The sequence below is a fragment of the Coturnix japonica genome, chromosome 7, assembly GCF_054131305.1.
Source record: "Coturnix japonica strain WE chromosome 7, WE-NBRP24, whole genome shotgun sequence".
Lineage (NCBI taxonomy): Eukaryota > Metazoa > Chordata > Aves > Galliformes > Phasianidae > Coturnix > Coturnix japonica.
In genome coordinates this window covers 19,341,196-19,354,573 of record NC_140669.1, presented here as the reverse complement: position 1 = coordinate 19,354,573, position 13,378 = coordinate 19,341,196, and the positions used below count along the sequence as shown (strand labels likewise).

Here is a 13,378-nt window from a genome sequence, read left to right as displayed (position 1 = left end):
CTTAACTATGGGTTCTTGATCAACTAAAGTTGTTTGTGTGTCACTGAGTTCTCTCTGGAGCTCACACCATGACACCGGGAACAAAGCCGGGGACAGAAGCAACAAAGTACCTCCCCCCTCTAACAGCACGGTGCGGTGCGGAAGTCAAAGCTACTAGGGAGCTGAGTAGTAGAAGTCAATAACTACCAGATGTCCCGTAAAGTAATACTTATTTCATGGAGATTGCTAAAATATTGAGCCACTGTTTTGATAAACACTGTTTTGATAAACAGTGGCTACACTGGAACTGAAGAAGAAAACTTGGAAGTTGGGGAGGACCTTCATTCTGAAACGATCTTTCTTAACATGTACCAGTGCTGCAGTATAATACTTTCTCTGTTAGGTCAGAACACTGAGCTTTGGTTCTGCTGTTTTGTCATCACCATTTGGTGCTAGACAATGATGAAATAAATGTGAGAATGCTACAGCATGGGAATAAATGACATTACACACTGCTAACAAAATGAGCAGGGCTGGGCAATCAGAGGTTATAACTCAGCATTTTCTATGGATAGCTATCCCATGCAGATTTGTTTCTTGAATTTGTACAACCAGATTTCTTTGTGAGACATAAAGCTTCATATTCAATGGATATTGGTTCTTCTGTCCAGAGAAAATTCTCTTAAAGTGAATTTTAAAAATTATCGTGCTGCTTCACTTAAATAAATAACTACCCAAGACTTGATGCTTTGGCTTCCAGTAGTAGGAAATAAGCTAGATGGAAAGGAGGCTGCACCTGTGATACTCCTGCAATGACCAGTGCAGTGTGTCAGCAGATGTTACAAAATGTATTGCAGCCTCAGGTTACTTCTGTGTAAGTTGTTTGTGCCCAGCATACAATATCACAGCAAATCCTTCAGTATTCTTGGGTTACTGGACTTGTCTATGTCTGAAAATTTATCTGCCTGCTTTGTAGTATGTGTACTTTGTTGTATGACATCAAACCAAACCAAATTCACCATGGGTTGGGATAATGACACATAATGACACTTAGCTCTGAGACATTTTGAAAATGTAAGCTGTACTCTAATTTTTGTTGTTTAACTTTTCAGGATCTCGGCAGTGTTAAACCCTGGGGAACTGGGACATATACATACAGCCCAAGGTAAGCAGCTCTTTTTTTTCCTTTTTTTTTTTTTTTTAATTGTGGTACCACTTTTGAATAGATCTTGGATACCATAAGCAGAGACATAACAGAAATTAACACTTATTTTTATAAGCACTGTAAACAGTTCAAGGGACAGCTGGACACTGATCCCAACAGAAATGTAAGGAAGTTGGGAGCATCATCTACGTGTTATGAGAATGTTACATATTTTCCCCCTTTCTTCTGAACATTATTTGCTCTGTAATGCTGTGACCCAGAATATTAGACCTACACTCAGAGGTGGCAGCTAAATGTTCAACTGCAAAATTTGGGATGAAAATGTGCCGTATTGATAGATAGCATACCATAGAGTTTACCGTGACAGTAAAGAGGCAAGCAGTGACAATCTACTTTAGTGACTGTGATGTGTGACAGTCTTCAAGACAAGAGCTCTGATCCTTTAAAACATTTTTCCTGATTATATTCCAGTATATCAGAGAAAGCAATTAACATTTCATACTTTCCCCATTCCTTTGCTAGTATAAATTATTCTGGAAAATATTAAGCTGCATTGGGCTGTAACACAAAAGACTTCAGCTCCATCTAGGTGTCTCCCAGTCTTTTTGACCAGTGCAAGTCACCCTCCTAGGCCCAGTTTCTTACCTGTAAATTGATGATGGCAACTATTTGCTCCAATTGCCTAAGTAGCCATGAAATTTGGGAATACAAGCTGTGTGAAATCAGTAGCCAGTACAAAGGTAGATGCCTTTAAAATCTCCCATGTCCAGAATTATATAACAATAATGTGAAGAAATTGTAGGAACAATGGATACTTTTCTGTTTGCTGTGAACATTCTCACAAAACTGTGTAGAAAACAGAAGGGGAAAATAGAGACACACTGTGAAGTTCCACTATGAAAACTTGAAAAGAACAGTTTGTAGTTGAGTCTTAATTCTGAGAAGCTGTTTTCCAGTGCCTGTTTTTGAGGAAAATTAGTCATAAATGCCACAATATATTTTAAAGGGAGCGCCATATGAATCTACTGTGTTGTGTGGATACTGTTTGTTTCTGCACTAGGAACCAGTCTTAAACTTGGCAGGAATAATATGGTCTGTGACCAGCTTCATGCACATCTTGGCTTCCTACTCTAAAGGAAATCATTTGATAAAGCTGAGCAGATCTGTTCTACTTTGTATGACATTTGATGAACAAGAAAATCTCTAATGTTTGGCGAACCTTTCAAAAACTTTTTTGAGCTTTTACTGTTTAGAGAAATTTTTAAGTTAGCATTAGTGTGAAAAACTACAGATGTTAGTTCTTTCTCCTTTGTCTAAGATCAGATTTATCTAGCAAACCAACATTAAAAATGTGTAAATTTCTGGCAAACACAATGAATCTTGAATATATTAAGGAAACAAACAGATGAACCATCTGGAAACAAGACATAGATCTGAAATAATTATGCCAGTGGCACAATCCAAGCATAATCCCTGGCATAATTCACACAGAGCAACCATACCAAGAGCCAGAATCTATTCTTTTAGAAGGCTGAGTTTAATAATGACTGCACATTACCATTCCGCTTGCTGGGTAAATATTGACAAAAGAGTGGCACATGCTGTAGAAATGTATCTACATCCTCCATTCCCTCTAGGGAAGTGTCTGTATTTTGAATTTTCTCTACCTTTTTTATTTCTTCTTGTCTTTCCCACCTCCTTCACATCTAGAATGATTTTAGTAGGTTTAGCCCTGCAACCACAGGAATTGCTTTGTTAACTTTGATATTTTGAATATATATATATATATATATATATATCATAGCTGATACATTATACATATTATAATTCACAATCGATTACACATACAAATGCTTAATATTATGTAAAATATGACAATTTGATAAGTGGAGAAAATTTGCACATCTCCATTAAGTAGACCTTAATTTTAGCGAACACTATTGAAGACTCACACACAATCTATCAGCTTTCTCTTTTAGCTATCACTTGAAGAGATTTCAGGTCAAGCAAGATGGTCATATAATCCCCATGCAGAGTGCTTGTGATTAAAAAGTGCTAGGTTTTAGTGTTCCATGAGTAAGTAATGAGTTTCAGCTGGGTGCATTTTCCCATGACAGTGGATTGTTTTGGTTGCTCTCACTTTCATTCACAGTGATCATGGGGCAACACGAATTAGATCCTATTTTCTTTACATCTTTTTGGTGCTAGCAAAGGAGAGACATCTCAACAAACAAAACATGTTGAAGAGTGTTTGCAAGGAATGGTGAATATATTGCAAACCAGGATAGGAACAAGGTTGTACTGTATCTTAAAAAGTGACTGATTTAAGCCCATACCTAATGTATTTTGTAGGTTAGCATTAATTTGACTTGCTGAGTAGGTGGAATTTATGGATGTAACGCATTGCAATAGGCAAATAAAAACATCCTCCCTCAGTAATAAAGGCAAAGGCAGGCTCCATACTGGCAAGACAAGTATTATCTTCAATGATTAACTTAATTAATATCCATTGAACTCCTGTGGCACAATGATGCAACACGCTGCAAATGATCACTGCCAGGAAATACAGTTCTGGCATTTTACTTCAAGCTGATTTTTCTTGTTTTTATTTTTAATCTATGCTCAGTGTTTGTCTCATCTACTTCAACATCATCCCATTTTCCCCCTTTTACTTCTTCCCCATTTTCTGTTACTTTTAACATCTTAGTTTTCTGTTTCCTCAGGTATTTGAAATTACCTTAGTTCAGAAGGTTTCATCACCTTCCCTTTCACTTTTGTTCTTGTCTTGCTTCCATAACACATAACAACAAACATTAAAATACTTTCACAAGCACTTAGCAGTATGTCAAACAAACATAATCACAGGAAGTATAGGCTTTGCTCTGGAAAGCTTCCTACTTTAGTTTGGTTTGTGACTTGAATTAGATTTCCAGAACAAACTTTTGAAATGGACGTGGAGAAAAGGAAGAGAATTTCCATACTGGTAACAGATTTGGAAATAGAACCTATTTGTGTTTCAGCTTACTGTGATACTTACTTATTCTACTGATGCTTCCTTTGCTTCTGCTCTTTCCATAAAGAAATTGGCTTTGTTTTGCCTTGGAGGAAAAGATGCCATGATTATTGTAAAAACTCTTCTACACAAACAAGGACCTGACTTACTGTAATGAAGCTCCATTGCTCTATGAACTGAGCCTATACTAAGGACATAGTTGGGACTGTACCCAAACTATAAATTATATTTGTTTGAAATATAACATATTTTGTAGCCTGATCCTGCCTCTTCAGTAGGAGTTTAAAAAGACAGTTTGGTAATCAGAATAAAATGAAGTCTGTTTCAGTCTGTGCAGATTGGTTGGATGATGATTTAAACAGGTAGATGAGATTTCCCTTCATTTGTGTGGAAGCTCTATGTCTGTATCTAAAGATAAAGCATGTGTTGAGTATTCTTTCCCCCCCCCCACTTTCAGGATTATGTTTTTTAGGGGCTGGAAAGTATTTACCCTTTCCAAAATCAATGGAAATAATGATCTGTGTGTGTGTTTTTGCTTGTGAGTTCAGCCAAAGGATTTTTGCCATTTCTGGAGTAGATTCTTAAAAGCTCTAAGTATTCCAGATCCAATCAAATTCAAGAGAACTTATGCATTACAAGAATAACCCAGAGCTCTGTGAATCAAAACAATGCATTCCCTCACTAATAATGGAAAACTCTGGGGTTTTGGCAGCTGAAATCTGTTTGCTTGAAGTTCTGACCCTGAGCACTCTCAGCCTAAACAATTACATCTATTCAAGTGAGCCGAACAAATGTTCTGAGGCAAATGAAGTTCCACAAATGCTTAAGATCTTTCTGGCTAACTTTTTGAAAGATATGCTCTAGTTCAGCCACAAATTACTTGGCTAGACACTGAAATTGCTGGGTGAAATTCTATGGTCTGTATTTTATAGCATTTCAGACTAGATGATCACAGTAGTCACTTCTGACCTTGAAATATGTGGGTTGGCTGTTAACCTAAGTTAGCAATGCCAGAGTGAGGAATATAGGAATGTGGGTTTTATTTGGCATATTAAAACCTGTTAGGATTTTAATTTTAATGAAAACCCCATTTAAAATAAACAACTTGTCTGGAAGTGCTAAAAAACTATTTGACAGTACTTAATCACTTGCCCAATTCAGTGTTAAGGGAAAAAAAAAAAAAAAGTAACAAACTGCTTAATGGGGAACTTTTTCTCACTTCCTTTATGGTATTTTCTCAAAGTCTTCATATTGCCAAACCTTTATGGACTCCTTATATTACAGAACCTGCTTGATCTTAGATGTAGTATTAACTTTTGCGTGGCTTGTTGTAAAAAAAAATACTACAAAACAGTATGTTTGAAATGAAACACAGGGAATATCCCTATAATTTTCCATCTTTAATTTATTACTTTTTGTAGTTGTTGAAGGAAAAGCTTAGTTCTCTGTTCCATTAAACCAGTTCTCTAATATTATTCCAAAGGAGAGGTTTTATATCACTTTTGTCAATAGATCTTGGATAAGAGCACTTATCCTGGACTGCTTACTTGGGTAAGCTTCCACGTGATTCTCCCCTTTTCCTAAGATGAAGTAGTAAAACATGCTTTTTAATATACATTTTTGATGCACTGGCATTTTGAAGTATATTTACGTATCTAGTACATAAGTTTTTTTTATTTCCTTGTATTGTGATGAGCATTTACTTGCAAGGGAATTTGCAACTTTAAAACTTTGAGCACAAATTCAACATACAATTGTATATCGAGTCCAGCATGGACAACAAGGCATCTAAGGCCCCAAGTGAGTCAGTTGGGGCTGTTCAGCCTGGAGAAGAGAAGGCTGCAGGGAAACCTGAAAATGTCCTTTCAATATCTAATGGGGGGCTATAAAAAGTGGACAGTCTTGAGAAGAGTCAGTTGTGGTAATCTGTTTAGATTGGATGTAAGGAAGAAGTTTTTACAATAAAGGTGGTGAGGCGCTGGCTCAAGTTGCCCAGAGAGGTGGTAGATGTCCCATCCTTGGAGACACTCAAGGTCAGGATGGATGGGGCTCTAAGCAACCTGATCTAGCTGTAGGTGTCCCTGTTCTTTGCAGTGGGTTGGACTAGGTGACTTTTAAAGGTCCCTTCCAACTCAAATGATTCTATGATATTTCTTAACAGTTGTGCATGTAAAATCTGTTATACTCTGCTCATTAGCTTTTTTTTAACTGAAGTTTAGAAATATATTTCTAAGGTAACTTCTGATTCTGCTGGTGAGTGAGGGCTTAATGGTATCGAGGGTGTTGCCTTTCTGTTACCTCAGGCTTTTAATTGCTCATTCTCTAAGCTGCCGGTCAGATGTGGGAAGAATAGAAATGGTGTAGGCTGGGTAGCTATATTCCATCCCTGTTGTGCTAGTTTGAAATATCTTCTTTCCTGTAAAACAGTAGAGAATTGGCTGCTCTTCTTACATGCCTGTTCAAGTGGAAATTGTACTTTTCCTTAACTGTGAATTTTTAAGGTTTCCTTCTTTCTAATATGAATTCAGAATTCATTTTCAGTGCATAACCATTTGTTTCTAGTTGGTGAACAAGGCTGAATGCCAAGAATATAAAACTACAGTATGTTTTATATTTAAGTGGTATCACTTGGTGCACCCAGTGTAGCTTCTGGTGCTGGTGTCAGTGGGTATTTTGTAATGTCATCCCACAGTGAAATTCAAAAACATTGAAAAGGAATCTGTTTCAAGCATTTCTAACAGTTTGTATCTCGCAGTTGGATGATTGGCTTACTAAAAGTCTGGTGAATTTTATTTCTGCAACATGAAAGATTTACTGTTTTTTCACATTTTACAATTTCTATCAAGTAGGTTTTGGTGAAGTGAAAGTACTGCTGATTGTACAGTGAAATACAGAAAGATGAAGTATGAAGTGTTACATGTTTACCTGCAGACTGCGGTGAAAAATGATAGACAGGTGACCTCATGGTCTCCATGTTGTTTCACCATAGCTCATCCCAGTGCAGGAATACTATGTCTTAGACTAGAAGAGAGCTCTCTAAATCAAGACACTGTAGTCAAGAAAATAAACCACGTACTTATCGATCATATCCACACAGAACTGCTTTAAAAATCTGTCCCTGCATTCACAGAAGTCAGCTTCTTCCTTGATTGCTTCAAGTCCAACTCAGGGTGCCAAAAGGACTGTGCTTCGGTGGAATGATAACCTAAACAGCCTGGATATACTGGCATTAACCAAAAAGCATTCTGCTTCTACTTAATGCATTTTCTTTCCATCATGTAATGACCAGTGTATTTGATCACTGAAGAAGTTTTTGGCTGCCATAGTTCATCATTTAAAAAAAAAAAAAAAGATCCCCAAAAGATCCCAAACTACAGAAGATCTACCATTTTTATAAATCAAACCCAAAGTTTTTGTTTGTAGTGCTTTAGAAAACAGCAGAACAGATATTACACTATGATTTCTGCAGTATGATCAAGGGCAAATAATTTCTGCATTTTATAAACTTTTTTTAAGATATTCTTAGACACTTTCATACAGCTCATATGACTTTCCACCGACCAGGAACTTGACTGACTTCAGCTGCATTGGGAAGTTCCCTGTATCCTAGATCAAGTCAAGACTAGAAAGGCAGTTGTGACTTCTTTTTTTTTTTTTTTTTTTTTTTTTTCTTCTCTTTGATAAACAAAAATAGAAGATTCCCTAAAAGCTTTTAGATTACTAAAACAGGTCTTCTGTTGACAAGGTAGCTACATGTGTTCTGCCTTCTTTCAGCTCGCTTTTTCCAGTCCAGTATTTTCCTTTTCTGGATTGTATGTCAGCCTACCAGTGTCATCCAGGCCCCAGTCTTGGCTAGACATCGAAACAGACAGGAAGCAACATAGCCTGGATTTAATGAAAAAAAGATGGGGAAACTGCCATGGGTATCCTGATGACATCCCAGCATGATTTTATGGCCTCTTCTGGAGAGACAAAGATATCAAACGAGACTGGAGAAAAATTGATCATCTTACTATCAACCTGGATGATTGTTTCATTTTCTCTTCACTCACCCTAGCCTTTTCACTTAAGTATTACAGAGTTTGGAAGTTTCACCCTGTGTTTCTGAAAGTGAGAAAAAGAATTTTCTCAGCTCTTGGTCAATTCGTCTATTTTACTGATCATCCCAGAAGTTTGGATCCTATTTTCCCAATGATGTACTAGGAGATGAATGTAATTAACTGCATTATCTCTGAGTAGGAGTTATATAAATCTACTTGGGAATAGAAGACTCAATAAGGGGATAATTTCTTCCTTTGATATGTCTGACTCTTATTGATTTGAATGAAAATGTATGTGCATCTGAGGTACAATTTACATGGGGAAGAGCCTGAACTAAAATCTCTGGTTTGATCTACTAAATTAGATGAAAGATCAGGAGACAAACTTTGCTTCTCATAAAGATCTCATTTTGCAAATAGTTTGAAGTACCTCAAGTTTTTCAAAATGCATCATGCTAACAGCTGCTGCTCATTCTGCAAATGAATAATTTATCCAGTAAATAATGACTGATTTATCCAATGTACAATTAGATAAGTCAAATAAATAAAATTTTTAATTATTCTTTTGTTTTATTTCCCCTTATCAAGGATAAAAGGGAATTACTTGTGGGCTATTGTATGTGATGGCTTTACAGTTATAATTAGTCTGTTCAGTCTGCAACCCTTGCAAAAATACAGAAATATTCTCAAAGTAACAGAATTCTCTTGGCATTCTCTTTACTACTATTTCTCATGAGTTCTCAGTCTCAGTATTTAACCAGTTAACGCAAAAAACTCATGCCTTATCTGCTTTCAGCTAGGAGCATAGGGTATACTGTCCTAGGTGTTTCTGAAATAAGAGGGCCCTGGTGCAGGGTTTGTGTGAAAAAGCTTTATAGTGGCTCTTGGCACCATTTCCAGAACACCCACCCTTTACAGTGAGCTCTGTTTCACTGCTGACAGAAGTGGGTGAGGAGTCCATCATACAGCTGTGCCTCAGCTGCTACGCTCCTTATTGCTCATCACAAGGAATTGCCCCATTCTATTTGTTCCTTCTCTGCTGTCTACTCTCTCCTATAAGAATCACCTTATCTGCTGGACCAATGAGACCATTAATGGAAACTCTGTAGTATGCCATCAGAGCCCCACTTCTTGATCAATAGTTATTTACTTCTGAGAGGTCAGAGCTTGGCTAATATAGCTGAATAATTTTATTGATAGATAACATAACAATGAAAAATAAACTTTAAAATAGAAGATGAATGAATTCAGCACTTTCTTCAGGGATGAATATTATTATTTGAAAATTTTAATAGCTGGAGGAATGCTGAAAGGGCAGACAACAAAAGCATTGAATAATTGTCCTAGGACTATAATCAGACTTCCATTATTGACCTCTGCTAATATTCTACTGTAACTGTCTGCTAAATTGGTTCCTTGGGGCTTGAAATATACAGTGATGTTATGAGTTCCTATTGTAAATTGCCACACAGAAAAGTAGCAAGTCTCTGAAATAGTGCTGGCCCTCATCTGATCAATACTCAATTCTAAGCAGTGCAAGAGGCAACTGTTGCCATAGAAACATTGATGTCACCGAGGTTGAACAGTGGCTCTTACAACAAATCATTTCCTTTGAGCAGTTGTAATTGACTATATGTACAGTTTGCTGTCACCTGAGACTATTTACATCAAGCCAGTAACAGAGCTGCATTAGTTATTCTGGGAGTAAGAGGGTTAGCTCTTCTTTTTGTGACCTTACAAATACCTAGGAGGATATTGCCATGGCAACTGGCAATATAACAGGATGAACATTAAGGTAGCTACATAATGCAGTGGCATTCTTTTGGAGCAACGGAGGTAGTTCTAATAAACTTTATCTAGCTGCTGCATAATATAAACATGATATTAAATATTCTTCTGTCACAACTTTTGTCTTCCACAGCTGTTACCTTTGGCATAGGTAAAAGCAGGAATCTTCAAAACTCACTGCAGTGCTTAAAAGCTACCTGTTTTTGAACAGAGGTGTTACCAAAAATTCTTTGCAGGAGAGTGAATTTAGAGTGGAGAGCCTTTTTCTGCTTTCAGATGTAGCACTGATCTGCACGTAGCACTGGTTTCAGAATTCGTCTCAATTGTTAAGGCACTTTTTTTTCATTTAGCAGGGGATTATTTATATGTATTTTTAAAAAATAAAGTCATTCAAGTGGTTAAATACATTATGATATGATGTCCTTTCCTGTAATGAGGTTTAAAGTAGGCACTGCATTAATTCCTTTAGTGCTGCCCACATTGCATCTGCCTTTGTTCTGTGAAAGATTCTGCAGGAGCTGATGGAACATCTCCATGCCCTGCAGTGCCTGGTAGTTCCACACAAGGCTGAGATCAGGTTGTAAAGTACTCACAATTTCCAGCAGCACCTGAGATGTTCGAAGGAAAACCACAGTAATACCTAACTTAGAAGCTCTCCAAATGCAAATTGCTGGCCTTGCCATGAAAATATATATTACAGTACTTTTAAATAGAGCAGTATCTGATGTGATACTGTAATTGCCCAAACCTGCTCTGTTCTGTGGAGGTAACATAAATTTAGTGACCTGTCACTCAGTCGCATGGACTAATATTCTCTGATCCGTCAATAATAAAAATGTCAGTGTATAAGCTACTAATTTTCATAGTGAAATAGCTAGCCTCCATATGCATATATTTGCAACTGCATATACTGTCTTCATGTTTTATACTGTAAAATATAAAATTAAAATGCTTGCTTATTCTAATGTTATGATATCTCTGTAGGCTTAAAACCTCATCTAAGAAGGGAAGAAATTATTGAAATATGTGGGTTTTTTAAACACAATGCCAGTGAAATCCAACAGCATCCCATACCTCTCACTTCTTTCACAAAAGGTTATGTGCACGTGTTTATGGTCCTGTTTATGATAATATGTGGTTGATGCATGGAAATTAATTAACACAAGAGACTGAGTTCTCCAAATTCTTCCTAAAAAAATGACAGCAACAGAGCTGTTTTTAAAAGTAGTATTTGTATGGTTAGGACATATTAGAAAACTGTTATTTTCATATTCTAGGACATACCTGTCTGATAGGAAGGAAGAAACTCCCTTTATTCTGTCTTGGAAACTTATCAGGGTTTCTTGGATCTTTTTCTGAAATTCCTATTAGTACTTACTGCTACCAAGTCCAAGGGAACTGCTGCACCAGTACAGCAGTTTGTATATTAGAATGGCTTGGAAAGTTACTGGACCATGAGTGTTGCCTGTGTCTTCAGGTGATATTTTCTGCTATTGAAAAATATGCTTTGTGGGAATGTATTTTTGAAATGCAACATAAAATCACAGCTGTGTAATATACAGTATATAGCAGTAACTGAAAACAAAGTATGTGCTGACATTTTGATTTAGGTGCAATAAAGTTAATTTACAGTGAAGAACTGAGAAAGCTACATTCTTTCCTTCAGTTTCAAACACAGGCTTCCTCCCTCCCTCCCCTTCCTTATTTTTATTTTTATTTTTATTTTTATTTTTTCCTAAGGAAGGCCGCATCACTTTTCTGGAGTGAAGAGAACAATCTTTAATGTTATATCATTTTTGTGAGACTGTCACACAGATGACTGGGAAAGAACATAGTACTGTTGATACATGTAAAAAGTTCTCCACCAGAACCCAAGGGAGAACAGACTTGTTTTTTCATTTTCTATTCAGGGACTGTGCAGATGAAGTTTTCTCTGTGATTCTGTTCTCATTTTATTTCTGGGTGGCCATGTCAGCTGTTACTTGCTTGTGGTCTAGCTCATGTTTTGGGGTGAGCAGAGTTTGTTCTGCTTTGGTCCCACTGGAAGTGTTGATGTTAGCTGAACCAGATGAGACAGTTCTATCTGAAACAGAACACTTGGGGTCAATTCTGAATTGCTTTGAGGAGAACTTGAATGAAAATTTTAATTGAGTAGATTGAGATAACTCATCTTTAGACCTTGTAATACTGTGTAAATATTAGAATTCTGAAAAACGAGGTCAAAGCATGAACTCTAAACAGTGTGGTATTAGCATCAGACACAAAGGAGCTCAGAGAACTACTTCTGTAAGTAACAGGCATGCTGCATGAGAATGTCACTGTTTTGGTAACTGTGAAATATCAGCCCTTTGTGTAGTCAGAGCAATGTAGTGATGAGGACAAGTAATAAACATGGGATGCTGAGCAGTAGGCTGAGTGGTGAACATATAGATACAGCAGCACCACACATAAAAAAGGATTGAAATTCTGCTCTCTGCCATTACAGATGTCCTCCTGTACCCTTCATGATTCACTGGTAGAGAAATGCAGACACAGTTCTGACAGCTTCTCTGCTGAACTGCGGGGTTTGGGACAGAAAGATGAATTTTATATGTTAGATATGCTAATGCAGGCCAGGACTGTGAACTGTGAGATCAGTGTAGCCAAGGGACAGGTCTTAAACTGATGAGCTCTAGTGTGTGTGAAACTCTCAGAAGAAAGTTTTAGGTTGCTAGTAGTCTTTGGCTAGCTCTGCATATAAACTTTCCATGACCCACAGACAGCTATGCTTGTGGAGAGCTCTGAAGAGGTTGAAACTGAGGGTAGCATTCTCAGGAGATGGAGGTTTAGAGGAGGAGAGCAAAAGTCTCAGGGCTAGGTCTGTGTAATGACTTACCACAGCTCAATTAAAGTGAACTCAGACCTAACTTTGTTCAGCAGAGAGACCTCCATTTTGGAACAGTTTTGCTCCATTATCATAAAAGAAGAAATACTGGAAAAAAAGCAGGAGAATAGAAAACAAACCAAAGCAAAACAAAAATCTATTCTTCCTCTCCTTGTTATTGCCTTTCTTGTGGTGGATGTGTCTCACTGCAGCAACTGCTTCTTACTGGCTGTTCTGTCACCACTGCAGATGGAACACACTAGACCAAATTTTTTGTCTTTAAGAATCTTCTGCAATGTAAAGGTCTTATGGAAAGGAATAAAATTGCTTCCCAGATGTTAATAGGAAATCAGTAAGAAATTCTTTTTTGGCTCTCAATACCTTTAAGGTCTGGAAATTTGAAAGCTGCTGTTCCTCTCCTCTTTTTCCTTCCCTTGTGCAACTTCTCTGAATTCAGCGTCAATTCTCTTGATCGACTTTGCTATTAAGTAGATGCAGAATCAGCTCTATTGTCCTTAGTGGAATTTTCC

General features: G+C 37.2%; 1 protein-coding gene across 6 annotated transcripts in view; it reads left to right on the top strand.

Moving 5' to 3' along the window:
• Window positions 1–13,378, top strand: part of LOC107316667 (uncharacterized) — a 365,025-nt gene that overhangs the window by 94,779 nt on the left and 256,868 nt on the right. For all 6 annotated transcript variants that reach the window (XR_014948026.1, XR_014948025.1, XR_014948029.1 and 3 more), the window contains one exon: window positions 1,092–1,144. The gene's annotated coding sequence lies outside the window, so the exon portion shown is untranslated. The remainder of the gene's footprint in view (window positions 1–1,091; window positions 1,145–13,378) is intronic.